Source organism: Spea bombifrons, chromosome 1 (assembly GCF_027358695.1).
Source record: "Spea bombifrons isolate aSpeBom1 chromosome 1, aSpeBom1.2.pri, whole genome shotgun sequence".
Lineage (NCBI taxonomy): Eukaryota > Metazoa > Chordata > Amphibia > Anura > Pelobatidae > Spea > Spea bombifrons.
The window spans coordinates 127,044,756-127,062,274 of record NC_071087.1 but is presented as its reverse complement, the minus strand read 5'-3'; the positions used below and the strand labels follow the sequence as shown (position 1 = coordinate 127,062,274).

General features: G+C 37.6%; 1 protein-coding gene across 1 annotated transcript in view; it reads right to left on the bottom strand.

Moving 5' to 3' along the window:
- RPH3A (rabphilin 3A) overlaps positions 1-13,104 on the bottom strand; it is a 78,279-nt gene extending 65,175 nt beyond the window's left edge. Inside the window, exon 1 of the mRNA XM_053473193.1 lies at positions 12,980-13,104. The gene's annotated coding sequence lies outside the window, so the exon portion shown is untranslated. The remainder of the gene's footprint in view (positions 1-12,979) is intronic.
- Positions 13,105-17,519: the final 4,415 nt, after the last annotated feature.

Here is a 17,519-nt window from a genome sequence, read left to right as displayed (position 1 = left end):
ATTAAAAAATATCCCAAGGTAGATAATTGGTGAAAACTATTTTTTCTTTCAGTAAGAAAATACAAGTTAAGATTTTTGCCCCACAGGTCAATAGGGAAACACACAACTTCTACAACTCTAAGTAATCCTGAATTGAAAGCACATCATTCAAGGGTAAATGCACAGTGCTCATTTATGGGACCTGCATTGCAGTGGTTAGCTTTACAATAGATCTTTAGTGTGTACCTGGTTCTGCAAAGTCATGTCCATCCCTCACTAACAGAAAACTTATCTCATGGACATACATAGTTGGAGCTTCAGTAAGTTGCTTGGGGCTCCAAACGATACCTGGGGCTAACATCATATAATTATTAAATAGCAGCTTACAATAGTCATTAACGAGCTGTGACCAAAGCAAAAACCCCCATCTCTCTCTGTTGATAATCTATCCCAATATATAACACTAACAATGCACCATTCAAGGTATAAACACAGCACAGTCCCCCACTAAAATATTACTGAACAGTGCACATCAATGCAGTCCATTTCAGTCCAACACAACCACCCAACATACACCTTCAACTCCTCCAAGATATACCTGTCGCCCGCTAGACATCACATTGTGATGCAGGAGGCAAAATGGGCTGATGCTCACCCTAGTACATTGTCACGTGACATCACTCCTACTTACCCTACCACATTACAGATATAGAATAAAGGCTTTCAGCCAACAACGAAAGGCATGCCACCCTAGGGACTAGAACACTGTCCACTCATAGTGAATCATCAGGCCCAGCAGCATAACCAATAGTTCCCACAGTGACATATGCCTTTATATGTAACAAAATTCCTCTTTAGTACACAAATTGGAAAAAAGGATTTTAAAGTTTTTGGTTTCTAGCCTAGAACTTTAGCGTTCTGTTGTGAATCAATATTCTTTCTCAGTAATCCTGTGCCTGCACTTTGTCTCTAGACATTCAAGATCATAGGCTGATATAAAAGGCAATATTACTTGTGTTCACCCCCTTGGCAATTCCCGTCTTGCTATCTGACAGCATTTCAAGCGCTCTGGCTGGACTGGCAATTACATTTTCAATTTATTGTCAATTAGGATTCTCTGGTTACTTTTCCTTCTGTTATATGTTTCAGTGATTTCTCCTCCTGTCTGGGTTTAAAAAGCCTATCAACCTGAATTACTCAGAGCAAACAAGTTTGGTGTGTTCTTGTCCATTTAACAAGAGTAAGCAAAATGACCTAAAATATTTGAGTATTGAAATATTCTGCAAAATCCACAATGGTTAATGTATTTTTTTTAATTCTATATTTTAAATAAATTATAAATATAGCTCTGACATTGCAGTAAAGAACGTTTGTATGAATATCTGCAAGTTTTACTATTACATTGTTTTATTAAATCTTGATTTTTGTAATAAAAAAGTCAAACAATTCAATAATTGCATGTTAATAATCATGAAAAAAGCGAACATTGTCCAAAAAATACTGTCATACAGACCCAATTACATTTAATTGAGACCATGCACAATGATGATCAGCAAGGCCAGATATAAATAATTGCCCACAATGAGTATATGAGTATTTACAAATGAGTGTTACTTGACACAGTATAAGCTGATAATTCTGGGGCAGTTTTGAAAGTGGTCTTTTCACTATACTTACACAAGTGTGAGTATAAGAAATCACATGTACACATGTATACACTGTATATTCGTGAACCCTTTGGGATTACTTGGTTTTCTGCACTAATTGTTCATCTAAGTCACAAGTATAGACAAACACAATGTGCTTAAGATAATAATATACAAACAATGATAATCTGTCATGTCTTTATTGAACATACCCATTAAACATTCACAGTGCTGGTGAAAAAGTAGGTAAACCCTTGGATTTGATAACTGGTCGGACCTCCTTTGGCAGCAATAGCCTCAGAGGAGCACTTCCAGAAGCTGTGGATTAGACCTGCACAAAGTTCAGGAGGAATTTTAGACCATTCTTCTTTACAGAGCTTCTTAAGGTCAGTCATATTCCTAGATGTATGGTGTGAACAGCTCTCGAGGTCATTCCACAGCGTCTCTTATGGGGCAAGGTCTGGGCTCTTACCAGGCAACTCCAAAAAGCATTATTTTATTTATTTAAACCATTCTGTAGCAGATTTACTTTGATGTTAAGGTTGCCCTGCTGCTTTACACAACTTTTACTGATCTTCAGCTAATGGACAGCCACCTTGAAATTATCCTGTATACCTTGATAAACTTGGGGATTCATCGTCCAGCAAAGCAGCCCTAAATCATGAAGCTCCCTCAACCATACTGGGATAATGTTTTCATGTTCGTATGCAGTGCACTTTTTACTTTATACATAATGCTGTGTTCTTCCTGAACAATTCAACCTTAAGTGTCATCAGTACACAAAACATTTCCCCAGTAGTATTGTGGAGTGTCAAGGTGCTCTTTGGCAAACGGTGAGTTTTCTATGTGGTGTCCTGCCATGGACTCTATGCCAGTTCAATGTTTTGCATATGGTAGACTCAGGAACATGATGTCAACCAGTTCCAATTATTCCCTGAAGATTTTAGATATTACTCCTCAGCTAGCATTGAGCATCGTGCCCTTGGAATCATCTTGGCTGGGCGCCCACTTCTAGGTAGAGTAGCCACAATTCTTGTCTCAATTTATAAACAATTTGTCTAACTGTGGAATGATGAATATGTAAACTCTTTGTTTACATGACTTCATAACCCTTTCCAGCTTTATATAAATCAACAATTCTTGATTGTAGGTCTTCTGAGATATCTTTTTGGGGAGGCATGGCTCATTTCAGCAGATGTTTCTTGGGAATAGCAAACTCAAAATGTTTGAGTGTTTATGTCAAAGTAGCTCTAAAACACACCTCCAATCCAGTTTCATTGATTAGACCTCCATTTGCTAACCCCTGACTCCAATTAGCTTTTGTTGAAGTGATTAGCCCAGGGGTTCATATAGCTTTTTCAACCCACACTGTGAATGTTTGAATGATGCAGTCAACATGGACAAGAACAACACAATATTTTTTGTGTTATTAGTTAAACCAGATTGTGTTTGTTCATTATTGTAACCTAGATGAAGATCATATTTTAAAATAAATGTATACACAAATTCTGGTAATTCCAAAGGATTCACTTCCTTTTTCTTGCTACTGTATACATAAATCCCTGAGACTTAGTCCTTGTCCTGTAATGATATTGTTACAGGGGATATAGCTACATTCACATAAAGAAATATTACGACTTAGGCATAGTACATATGCTCCTTTATCAGATGTTGGTCCAGTTATAAATTGCTCATCTTGTGTAATGTACTATATTTTCTTGATATATTTTTTAAAAAAATACTTAACTGCAATTTACATAAATCAAATAGTAAAAATTACAACACTGTGATATATACAAGTTCTATTATGTAGTTAATGCATATCATTGCCAAGTGTCCCCTTTAGATTATCATTTTCCCTGGTTGTGGAGGAAAAAACAAATACAATTTATGTATTTGTTATGTCAAAGTATATAAACCTTTCAATTTCTTAATGTCAAAAGATGACATACATACAAGTAATCTAATTTTCCTCCAAGGGGATTATTTGCTAAAAAAAAAAGTGGGTTTTAATGGTACAGATGGCATAACCACTGCTTTTTAGTTTGCCCTTGTAAACGTATTTACTCAAGTTCTTGTACACATATCATACCTGTAGCAGCTGGGGTGACCACGTGGGCCATGTGTTCCAGGACACACATATTTCTCGTTATTGCAAATATTCAATGCAAAGTTCCCATTTGTAATATCTGGGAAGCTTGAACTCATAAATGGGAACTAGTTACTCAGCTATACATTATTATTGTTTTATATGGATCCATGGAACCTTATAATGGGTAAACAGGACATAACAAGTAGTGTACAACATTACAGTTTGGATTTGTACCCTACATACTGCAAGGAAGCAGCATATGGGGTGCAACATATTCTATGGCCGCAGTACCTGTGCAATGGGGCCAGATTTCCCTATTGGGCTCACAAGTGCACTAGTATTCACTGGCCTGGCTGATGAGATCAGAGATCTTAATTTCAAATTACCCATTTATATTACGGAGGTATCTTTTACTTCAGGTATCCTTCTGATTCTAAGTGCTGGTGTGTGACATCACTTTTAAATGCACCAACTTTTATTAATTGCCTGCAAAAGTATGATTTGCACTTAGATTTTATTAATTTGCTACCACAGTAAAATTCAGTCCAGGCATGTGATGCATTACAAAAGCAAAGCTTAATAGATAAGACTTATAACCATATTTTATATAACAAAATGCATTAAAATGCATCACACATAAACTGCATCATGCATTTCATCCCTTCGGCCTTCCCTCTGATTATGGAGTTTATTAAACCAGTAGGGATTTTCTGATCTTGGTGGCTGCATCGGCCTTGATTTAAAACCCATAATAAAAAAAATGGCTGAACAATGTATCGCAAATTTACTGATGCATAAGAAATGCTTGGCTAAAAGTCATAATGATAACAGGTGTTTCATGCTCTTTCATGTTATAAAACAGTTGCTGTCAATATTGTTTATTGATAAATAATGTGTATTTTCTGTTTGGTTTTCTACATACCATCTTCTGTAGTAGATAGAAAAAGGAGTGTGGTAATGAATGCAATTAGCACTTACTTCCTAAAAAGTGCCACTTGGAAATATGAAGCTGCACACAAATAAAAAAATAATCCAAATAGGAGCATGTAATGGTCTTTGCAGCTCTTTCAATCTCCATCTAAGTAAAACCTCACCTCCTAAAAAGCATCTTCTAGAACAGGACCAAGGACTGAGGGTCCAAAATTCTTCAAACAGGGATTGTCCAAGTTGGGTCACGTAACATGATGATACGCGGTAATATTGGAAGAGCTACAAGCCAGGTAAGCGTGTGAGGTGTGGGAAGTGTAAGATTAAGTGTGTGTTAGTATGAGCGTATTAGTGTATGTGCACTAATGTGTATAAGCATTATAGCGATTCTGGTATGGTATATACTTGATGAAGGCTCTGTGTAGGAGACCGAATATAATACGAAGTCATGCGAGTGTTCCTATTTTCTTCATGGATGCCATATTATGATTCTGTATGTGTAAGTGTGCATTACCATGAGTGTATATGTGGAAGTGTCTCGCAGACTGAGTTGGCCAGAGAATAGCCCAGAGGATAAAAAAATAGCTACTTTTTTTTCTTCTCCTGGGTCAGTTTACATTGCAGGGATATTATATCAAGTCTAAACTTCATATCCAGTTTGTTTTACGTTGCCTACCTTCTTTAGAGACATTATTTTACTGTGACTGCTCGCTCTCTCTGAACACAAATCCTTTAAGTCTTACCAACAAAGAGACAGTTACACTTATCCATGCCTTTAAGTCTCTGGCTATATTAGAGCATGCAGTGATTTGACACATTTGTCAATAGATTTAAACATATTAACTGCTGGCACCAGAAAGTAGACTTGAGCATTTGTTTTTGTACAAACTTTATTTTGAACAAAAATAGCATGTTTCAAGCACTGGTACGAATCAACAAAAAAATTAGGGTGAGCTCCAACGAAATGAACTAAAACAAACTGCAAAAGTGACAAATATTAGTTTACATTTGTTGCCACGTGTAGTCGCCATTACAAGCTGTTTTGGCGCTCCTTGATGAGGTAAAGTGGAAGAGTACATATCGATAACTGATAGGTAGAAGTAGCCAAAAAATGAGAAGTGGTCTCATTGATGGTTATGGCTGTGACTGACAGCTCCAACAACCTGTGGGAGTTTTTCCTTACTTTTTTCACTCTGGCCAATCAGCATTTACAAAGAAAGGGACAAGCATTAGTTAAATAAATGTGCTGGCGCCATTTTAACTTGTCAGTGGCAGCAGTTACAGATTGATGGGAGTTGAAGTGTGAGACAGTGACCTTTGCAGGGGCTGAGATTAATGCTCATTACTCATATATAATACTGCAAATTAATTATTTTAGTGCAAAAATATTTACTGTTGTGAGGTGGCTTGGAGGAGCTGTAGTGACTACTGTAGTGTATCACAGGGACTGCAGCAGACTTTTTTCCCTGTTCCTGAGTGGAGTTTAGCTGATTAAGACAGTTGCCCATTTATGCTACTAGCCAAACATCTAATTTGTGGACAAGTCAATTTTTTATCATTCTATCATATCATCTATTGTTCGTCATTGATAAATAAATATTGGTGACAAAACCAGGCATTATAATATACAATATTGGGAAAATGCAGTCCTGCTCCACGGGGCTGCATTTGCCTGTTATGTACCAGTGTCTCCCTGCCCAGGCCTAGTGCTCTACTACTACTGTTGCATCTCTTTGACAGTCCTAACTCTGGGGGAACCTTTTTTTAATTTCTATAATATTGGGGAAATCCAGTCCTGCTCTAAGGGGCTGCATGTGCCTATGGTGTGCCAGTGTCTGTCTGCCCAGGCCCAGTGCTCTACTACTACTGTTGCATCTCTTGGACTGTACTTCCTAGGGGGTACCTATTTTTAATTTCTATAGTGATAGGGGAGTCCTTTTAGGAACACCCCCATGAATAAAAAAAAGACCTCTGAATTTCAACCAAACCAAATGGTCGTGAAACACATTAAAAAGGAAACAAAAATGTTGTCTGAAGCAACTTGGCTCGCGGTGCACAGGTCTACCAGAAAGATTTTTTTTGTTGGCTTTTAGCATTTCCCTATTCTTTTAACTATTAGCCTTTCAAAAATCAATAACCTCGTTTTCATATTACATAAATTTTAGACAGCCCCAATTCCCATTATGACAAAGGGTCATCCATTGGAAAGAACACATTTCTATAGATAATCAAGAAAAAAGGTGCCGTGCCACAGTCAATATGCTCTTCTAAGCCAATCTATCAGAAATACAATGTGGTCACGTTAAAAAGATCCATTTGCATGCTGCAATTAGTTAGATCTCTCTCTCAAATAGAGAATGATTTCACTACCCGAAGGAAATTACTTTGCTCTTCTTAATCTGTAGTCAATACAGAAATCTGCAATTCAATTAATGGCACACTAAAACATGTTATACCTTAAAGGATGGCATTTTCTTGCATCTACTGACAACAGTGCATTTTTATTATATTTATAGAATATAAAATTCAGGTAATTATAACAGGATGCACACTAGAGCCAACGATAAATGGCTTTTTGGGAGCAGAAGTCAGCGGGTATTAATGTTATCTGCTAATCTAGTTTTCATTTGGAGCAGACATATTCCCAAAAGGTTTATACAAACAATAGTGTTGTGTGGATGCTCATAATATCATTAGAGGTTTTAATTGATGGGTAACACTCGTAGACATCTAGCCATTGCAAAGGCGAAGCTAATTGAAGTATAGGATCCTGGTTATTAACGCATGGTGCATGTCACAGTGATATAAATTCAAGTGTGGAAACATTCTGTGCACCCATCTGTTTTCTAATCTCAGCCATGTACACAAAACAAACATCTAGTGCTGCGTTCCAAAACGCCGCTAAAAGAAAAAAAATGCTGACTAAAATCACAGGCGTACGATTATATCAATCTAACTTTCTCCAGTTTAATTAACCACTGGAAGCGTGGGAAGAATAACACCCCGTGGGATTAAAAGGTTAGATTCACTTTTATAGCAAATACAATCCTGGTAATCTTAATTTTGCTAATTTATATTTCAAAACTAGCACAAGGTTAACAGATTGTCTAAAACTGGAGTTTTTCGCTGAACCTCATTAGGCATAGACATGGGTATTCATAAGAATTTTTCCGGACCCAGCTTCAGTACTAAACTTGGAGTCCCTTCACAGCTAAATCCATGATTATGTGAATAAAAAGAAAAGCACCCTTAAAGAACTTGAATCCAGGCTCCATTTTAGCTTTAAGATCCTAAACATAGCTCCCAATTCCCATGGCTCAGGAGAACTCTGGGAAGACCAACGATGCTTGGCATATACTGCATTCACTTACACAGCCTAATCCTCATGAGTTGCAGAGAAGATACACCATACTAGGTACAAAGAACACTGCATATAGCAAAAACACACTTAGTTGCATAATTGTATAGTCTTAATTGATTCCAGAATAAATTAAATATGTTAACATTATGGTTCCCAAATCTAGAATCGTTATGTGAGCAATGACATCCTAGAAACCCTTAAATGCAGTTCAAAAAGTTGGTTCTGTGATATATATAGAATGATTGCCATCTATCGCCTCTATCTTTACTATAAGTGACAGACTTTTTTAGGAAAGCAATATTTTCTGATCACCATGCTTGATTCAGGTACTGATTGGAAATACTCCGTACAGTACGTACCACAGTTTATAAAGGAGTTTGTAAACATGCCTCTTGCTTAAGTAAGGAAAAAATATTAAAATGGAATGGGTCATAAGTAAATTAAATTATGTGGAAATATACTAATCTGAGACTTATCAGAAATATGTTGGGGGACTAATGCGGTTGTCCGTCTATAGCTACGTACCTCAGCCTTCAAATGAGTTTTACATGGTAGAGTTTCATGATTTCCCCCTTCGCACAGCACTGAGGAATCATTAAGTCCATTATAAATAAATAATAGTAACAGGAAACTAATTATGAAAAAGTTCGCATTATCAATAATATCCAAGCTTCAAAAAAGAAGAGCAAGGCCCTCTACCCAATGCATAGGGTTGTCTTAGACACATTCCAAATGTATGACAAAACTAGAACTGACAGATTGTTATAAGAAGTGCAGAGTATATTTTATATAAATAAAAGATAACAAGAAAGGGTAACACTTTACAGTATATACTGAATATTTTTTGCCCCACGCTACACACAGATACATACACACAGACATAAATGCACATAATTTTATATCAGCATAAATGTATATATTTTTCTCAATAGATACTGACATATGAGTTAAGTCACATCTGACAGCAAAATGTTTATCTGAAGAAGCAAAGCAGTAAAAATAATCTTCCTCACAGCCAGCGCCTGGATTCTCGAGACTGATTTAATATTTAACAACTCATGCTGACCCAGAATAGTATAACACAAAATATGTCAATATGTAATAAATTGGCGTGCCCTTCTACACTGGTTGCACAGTCCACCTGTGATGCTATCCTGGCAACTTTCCTTGTCATTAACTTAAACTATAATATGATGGACAATTCAGGGGCCACAGGAAATAAAATGACTAGCTAAAGGGCAGACATGTATCTCTGGAAACTACTTCCACCAAACCTTCAGCTTTCACCCTCCCTCCCAACATTCAAGAAACATCTCAAAACCCACTTCTTCAGATAAGCCGCACCATCTTAGCTGCTAGAACCTCCTTGTCACTGACACAACCACCACACTACCTCTCACCCTTTCTCTGTGCCTTATGTTTGTCACCCCACTCCCTCAAGATTGTAAACTTGCGAGCCGGACTCTCTCCACCTAATGTATCGGTTTGTCTTAGTGTGTCAATTCTAGTCTTGTCATACCCCTTGAATATTTGTATTGTAAGAAGCGCTGCATAATTCTTTGCTGCTATATAAATAAAAGATAATAATTATAATAATACCAGGGAAGGACAGACTTTTTCAAGACTAAGTATACTGTGTGACCGAAAGAGTCCATATGACAGAACTGGAGCATTGAAGGAACAATACCGTGCCCACAACAATTTAAGTACTTTGTAAGTATGTTTATAAGCATTCTTTAGCTGAAAAGGGAAACAAAAATCACTTACATTTAGGAAAAGCTACAGATCCAACCCAAAAACCCCTTTATGCAGTTTTTGAGACAGTTTTGGCTCAGGAAGCAGCCAATCATGGGCAAGAAATGGCTCCTATTGAAACCATTTGCCATGTGCGCCGGGGTCTCAATATTCTCCCTTGAACCCTAGCGCGAGCCAGAGCTGGCCAGCAGTTAGAATAGCGCGGGTGCGAGCACATCTCCTACAAAGCTGAGAGGAGATGAATTGGGAGGATTCTAGATAATCCCTCCATGCATTTGCTAGGGGGACTAAAAACCGTATTGTAAAGGGAATATTCAGCTATCATACGCATTAAGCTATACATAATGGCTGGAGTGTCCCTTTAACTACAAGCAGAGTTACCACATCAGCCATTTGCCTCAGAATGTATACATTAAATACACTGGCAAGCAGCACATGTAAAGTGCTGCCTTGCAGTATGAGGTATATGTAACTGAATGATTAATTCCCTCCCATTAATTCATACAGTCAACATACTTCAGGACTATGCTGACGTGGTCATCAACTACAAAGCAAACAAGGTAATCACCTATTGTCTATAGAGGAACCTGCAGTACAGTGCCATGCATACCCACTGTGACTCCAAAAACACCCTTTCATGTTTTAATGCTATGATGTCACAAATTATTTTTACAAAAGCCATTGCACCCCTAACTCAAAATGTTACAGAGAAACGCTGTGCACTGTGGGTAGCCAACCAAATAAGCGTTTTTGCATTTTAAAATATCACATATTCCCTTAAGTGTTTAAGTGGCTAGTTTATCTACACCCATTAAAGTCATTAAATGTTGTCCCAGGGGGAGCTCACAAATTAAAACCACACTTTCCCCTGAACAGCAGGTGTTTCCAAAGCAAATGGCGTGATAAATGACCAAAGACAACCACAGGATGTGTCATTCGCTTGCCACGGTAGTAAATGCTTGAAGGAGTGTAGCACAGTTTTCCGTAGCTTAATTGATATAAATTGCATTAGTATTCTTATTAATCCATGTTATATTATTGACGGCAAAACATTCTTAGCTGTTATCTCCCTTTCTCTTAGTTCAGCTAAATTATAATAATAAAAAAGCCATATAAAATATTTAATATGGAAACAATGACATCTATTTTTGATTGTTGATTGTGATTGTTTTAAATACAATATCTGTAACTGTTGGATCTGTGTAAGTTTAATGATTGTAGGACTGCTGCCTTAAACAAATACTTTTTATAATTGGGTCTGGGGGCTAAAACTGGGTACTTGTCAAAATGAAGACATGGATGAATGAGCGAGATGTGCTTGGTCTTTAGCTTTCAGTCTAATTTATCTAAAATGGCAAATAAACAAGATTTTATATATATATATATATATATATATATATATATATATATAAAATCTTGTTTATTTGCCATATATATATATATATATTACTATTAGACAGTGTTGTAGGGCGGTGCTGTCCGGCTGCAATCCTCAATTACCATCATATTGTCAGGCAAATCATAAGTCTAATGCTTAGGGAGACACAGACATAATTATATTTCAACCTATGGCAGGTTAATGTCCCTAGTAGAAGTAGCCTAGGGTTGGGAAACCTCTGTTGGTTCCACCACTCCCAAAATCCGCAGCTACCAACATTACTAATACATAATGTGCTGAGGGTCGCCCATCCAGTCCTTGGAACGACCACCTTAGTCCTGATGAAGTCAAGTGGTACAACCACTCCCAACTAACTCATGTTATTTCAGGATGAAGCTTGTTAAGTTATGGTGTCCGGTTGATTTTTACTGGAGACATTGTAAGAAAATGCATGCCAGAGAATTGTCATAATAGGGACTGACATTGAGAGAACATAATGTATTAAAAGTTGTTTAACTAGTGATTTTTTTTGTTTGATATGCAGAATACAATCTACCACTTGTTCGAAACAGTGCAGGTAAAAAAAATTATTAATATTAGAACCATTCACCACCTTAAATGGTTACATATTCGTCTTCGTAATATAGTTTTTACTGCTGTAATTAGTCGACGACAATAAGTCAAGGGGAAAAAAACTCATTCTAAGGGTTCATTTTCATTATTATTTTTCTTTACATTGAAATCAATCAACATTGCTGTAACTGGTACCATGGTGCATATAAAACTGAATCTGTCTTCCAGGAGTGCCGCAAGCACTTTTCAAATCTGAATCTATAGAAACCATAACCTAGCATGGTAGTAGTTAAATAATTGCATAATAGAGAAATCCGACAAAAAGAAATTACCAATCTAATTAGAATGGTAGGACAGAGCGATTTGATTTCTAGGGGAATGAAAGCGTGAAAGTGTAATTCCATTCAGTACTGCAGGTGCATCACTCTGGCAATGAAATGGTTAAAACAGATTTATCGCCATGGCAATGCTCTCATGATGCTGTTGAACTTAACCCTTTGTCTCCAGATAAATGCTTGTATTCAGGAGTCAACAGCTTCGGGTTCACAGACAAAGGAATGAACAGATCCCATAACAATGCTATGCAGCAGAGATCCGCAAACTTGCTGCCGCATACTGACAGACCCCATTTTGCAGCCAAGTGCCAGTAAAGGTTCCTGGTGCAGTGTCTACAAGATACAAAGTACCATCGCACCACTCACTCAAGGCATCCCAGGGTGCTGACACTTGACTTCCCTCCCTCTGTAGTGAATTAGTGCAAGCCACAAGGCTAGCAATTTCCCTTTAGCAGCCCAGGGAGAGCGGAGCTTACCTGTGCTGTACAAACAGGACAAGTTTAAGTAACATACCGGGGCAAAACACAGCAATCTGGATAATTATTATATAAAGATCTCAAAAAACATTGTAGCAAGAAAATATTATGACACTGAATTCAGATAGAAACTCCTAACCAGTATTTAATGCTTAACATGAAAAAATCATGCATCTCTTTACTGTGAAAATGCAGTACCTATACACACACACACACATATATATATATATATATATATATATATATATATATATATATATATATATATATATATATATATACATACACATATGTGTGTGATTATTTATATATAATCTGTGTGTATATACATATATATCTTTTGGCACTTGATGAATCTTACACATTGAGGGTTTTTCCTTTTTTTGGGCTGCAAAGACAGTAACATGTTAGCAGAATGCCTGTATAAAAGCACATGAAGAACACAGGCTGTACTTACCTTGCGGAGCTTTGAGCAGTGAATGGAATGGCAGCACCAACCCCTTTCTCTGGTCGGTATGTAGCAGTCGTTAGCAGGCGCCTCGGAGCCGTTGCTTGGGATATATTATAAAGGCAGAGAGGAGAGTATTGTTTCGTAGGGAAAGTGCTCCACTACATTTCCATCCGGGTAGTGTGACAGGTCTATGGGAAAGACAACAAATGCTTGTGTTGGATCCCTTGCTGAGCTCGTAGAGTGTGCGCACTCTCCTGGGCTGAGAGCACTGGAAGAATCAATACACCTCATCAGCTCCTGGCTTGCAAAGCATTACTGACCATTCTATGGCTGAGCTGCACACAGCACAGGGCAGCTCTGCACACATTCATTCATTTGCTCTGCTCTCCAGAATAATTGCATGAAACCAGCTAAAAATAAATAAAATATGTCAGCTGCATTTTAAAAAAAAAGGATTTTTAAAAAAAGATTTAAGTCCTCCCTCCCCGTGATCCCTCTGAGACAGCAGCTAATTAATTTATGATCATTATGAAATAGTAATAATCTGAAGATGCTGCCTTTCTTTAAAAGTAAAAAAAAACATCTTCATGAGAGGGGGAGAAACTGTATCTTTTGCTTTTTAAATGACTTTAATTGAGCCCTTATTTAAATGGTGATAATTGTTACACTAGTTAATTACAGCTGCATTTAAAGCCTTGTTATGCCAGTTGTTAGCTTAATAAGTGATTCAAGGCTGATATAGGTTATTTAATGTTAAATGTGATATAGCAAAGGTTTTATTGTAATGTATTATTTAATATTTAAAAAATCTTAACACATTGTAACAGTAGACAGAATATTCTATATAGTAATAATAATCCGAATGCAGTGCCTGCTGCCGGATTTATTCTTATGTTGTCCTTATATATGGCTATTACTAGGCAGCTGATTGCTGCCATATAATATATATATTATACATTATAAATGCATAGTGAAATATGTTGTATGATACATATAGTAACATTGGCAGACAATAAAGACTGTCTTATTTTTTTATTTTTATTTTATTCCTTTATTCATTCTGGATGTTGTGTTCATATTAATTGTTCACATGATTAATTTCAGTCACAAGTTACAATTAATCTTTGACACGTCGCAAAACCAGAGAACTAAAGAATGAATAGTTTGTACGTGGGACACGAAAATATATTCCTAAAATATTTCTTCTTTAATAATATATTGCATATCCACTCCAGTAACTCAGAGGAAAAAATAAGCTTTAATGTAGACTAGCAAAATGTAAATATCCCACTCTAGCGTGTAATTTACAGTGGTCTTTATAGATCTGGGTGGTTTTTCCACTTTCAGATTTCAACAATTGCAGTTTTACGTAGTATGTGCAAAATGGTCTCCTGCAGAGAAACAGTAATGACTGAGTGTGTGGAGGAGGCTGGGGCAAAAAGCAGCAAAGCGTGGCAGTTCTTGCTTTCTGTGATTATTCAGAAAATGACATAGATATTCAGCCTCTACAGCTGATAGCTACAACTCCCTTTTAATTCTCATCCAGCCATCTACAAGCTTGATCTCATGTAAATCCTGGTCCACAGTGACTAAAAATGTCAGTGGTTTCCAGCCCCTGTCTAAAACGATAGATTAATAAAATGATGGAGCTGTAAAGAAAGATCATGCTAGACCAATATGAGCAACTGTGAATCTATTGGGTCTATTCACTAAAAAGAGAGGGGGCAGGAGAGTTTGCATCAGAGCTGTGGTTTTAAGATCTTGCTTCACCTTCATCATGAAGGGCCAACACGGCCAAGTGTTTTTGTTTTTTTCCCCCAGCAAGAAGGGCTGCGCTGCCCCTGTACAATTGAATGTGTAAGGGGATTTTGATACACGGCCAGGCAAGCTCTTTCTTCAGCAGAAGTATCATTAGGGTTGGAATATACATTCTCCATTTATTGACAATGGAAAATACAATGACATCCAAGTACAATGTGAGTATACAATAAACATAAAAATATGAGTAATCAGGTATACAGGCAAAGTGTCAATGGATGTACAGTACATATGGGCACCGCCGTTAGTACACATTTATAGGCATAGATAGACAATACAGATAGATAAACCATACAGTGCAACAGTATACATATCATAATCCAAATAAACAGTTTACCATACAGTGGAAGTCAGAGCGGCATAGCAGTACCCACCGACAATCGTACAACAATACTGGAATTGTTTTATACACAAAAGTGCAAATAAAGATATAAAGTAAAATAATAATGAAATCAACCAATTAACGTAAAGATGCGTGCCGCATCGCAGCCAAACAAGCATATAGCACAAATGTGTGTTGTGAAGGTGAAGTAGTATGCGTAATATCCCAGAATGGGATATAAGAAGACTGCATAGAGTCCCAGGGCCTTACAATATGCAGCTGCAGAGGCAAGTCAGGGGATAAGACCCAACACACAAGAAAACCCCAGAGAGGTTATGAGCTCCCTCCACCAAAACCACCTCTTGTCATTGAGGTGAGCTTTGCCTCTGGAGGCCCACACCAGCTCCTCCATAGAAGAGATAAACTGCATTCTGCTGAGCCAGGCTGGAATAGGTGGGGTACCCTTTTTTCCAAAAGCAGGGAATGGCCGCCTTTGCAGCACTGAGGACATGGTATGTAACCGAATTCTTATATTTGCTAAGCGGAAGAGCACTGTAATGACCCCTCTGGGGTCAGTACTCACTATAGCCCCTTTATGTACAGATCGGATAATTCTATCCTAATCCTCTGCAGATGAAATGCCGGGAAAGTCTGCCTCCAACATAGCCAGAAAATATGGTTTTGGAAAAGTGCGAAAAGATAATAAGATGGCATATCATTTAGACATAAAATGTGCAGTTTTCCCCCTGGCTGAGCACAATAGTTCAAACTCCGTCAAGGGCCTACGATACCTTTCATTCTGTGGCAAAGAAGTCACAAAATGAGTTAGTTGTGTGTAGAAAAAAGATCTTGGACGTAGTTGTATTAACCAACTCTCTCAAAGGCTGCATCTGAAGTAGTAACATGGTGTATTCGTAAGATGGCTGAGGGCAAAGGAGATAACCTATCAGCCCTGCTGAAATGCAGGATTATCCAACAGTGGAAAGAGAGGGTTAAGAAAAGAGGTCAAGTGGCCCTGGGACATATATATATTTTTTGAGTATCTTAATTGTTTGAGATATAGTGGGATGTTTCACAGAAGAATTGTGTCTATGTATGTCCGGTAGCCAAGGAAACAAGTGGGCAGGGTGAAGCAAACAGCCTCCTCCAACATCACCCATTGTTTAGGATCACGGACCGACCACTCTACAATCTTGCGCAAATGCGCCGCATGATAATAGAGCTCCAAATCTTGCACCTCCAAACCTCCCTTTGGTTTAAGATCGGAAAATGCTAAACCGGAGGTACGAAAGGATATGTTGAGTACACTGAAGGCAAGGAGCTGAAACACAATGCCTTTCACCTCTCCCTCCAGCCCTCTAACTGGGCTTCAGGAGCAGGGATAGGCAAAGTGTATGTACAAAGACACTAGTGTCCGTGGTAAGGGTTGTGAAGGTCCGTAGAACATCATTAAATTGTCCACCACAGACCCCACTAAATGTCCACCATAAGTAATGTTGGTGCATACCCATGTTCAGGAGAGATGGGGATGTACCTGACCATGCTTTCCCTCAATTAATGAGTTTTTTTAATCCCCTTCAGTGATGCTGTTGAACAAAACGTTAATAGCACTCTGTAGTATGTTAAGAGGCACACTTCAACCATCATTTGGACTTTAATGCATTATTTATTTGAGCCTTCACATTTGTGCTTTCCTTAGTGGTATAGAACAGTTTAAATACCTAATAGAATACAGATGTTTTAAGGAGCAGCATGAAGATAAAAATTGGCCCTGGAACTTTAAGGCCACTAGCTGCTAAATGACGTGTGTCGGCCTGATGGCCACATGCTATTTATGACATATGGCCATTTTTGTTATATGTCTGCCATATGGTCATATGCTACATTCTTACACTTTTGTAGCATACATATGTGCATGTCCTTGTATATAAAATTGCTTATGAAATCATTTGCTGTTTCATACACAGCTGCACTTTAAAGCATTGTATCGACTGCATGACCAGCAATACAGCAGTGCATTGGAGATGCTATCTGCCAACTGGCCATTTGCCTAATGCTCCACATAAATAGTCCAGGCCAGTTATAGGGATCATTGTTTGCCTGCATCAGTGAGTCATTACAATATAATCCTTGTGAATGGCTATTAATGAGTTAATATTTGAAGAATATTAGGGTCCCAGTTCAGCTCATACAGAAAAAGAGCCTTTTTTATATTGTTTTTTTTTTTGTACTATTGTGCCTAACAGTAGGGTTTGCTTTGTAAGATCTGTAGAATAATAGAAATATTTTCATCAGTATTCCACATTGAACTTGGAGATAACAATATGCAACAAAGATTCCTATCTTGCTTTCTCCTATAAACCTGTCCTTGCAATAGATTAGCTGTTTGCAGCTGTGACCTGTGTC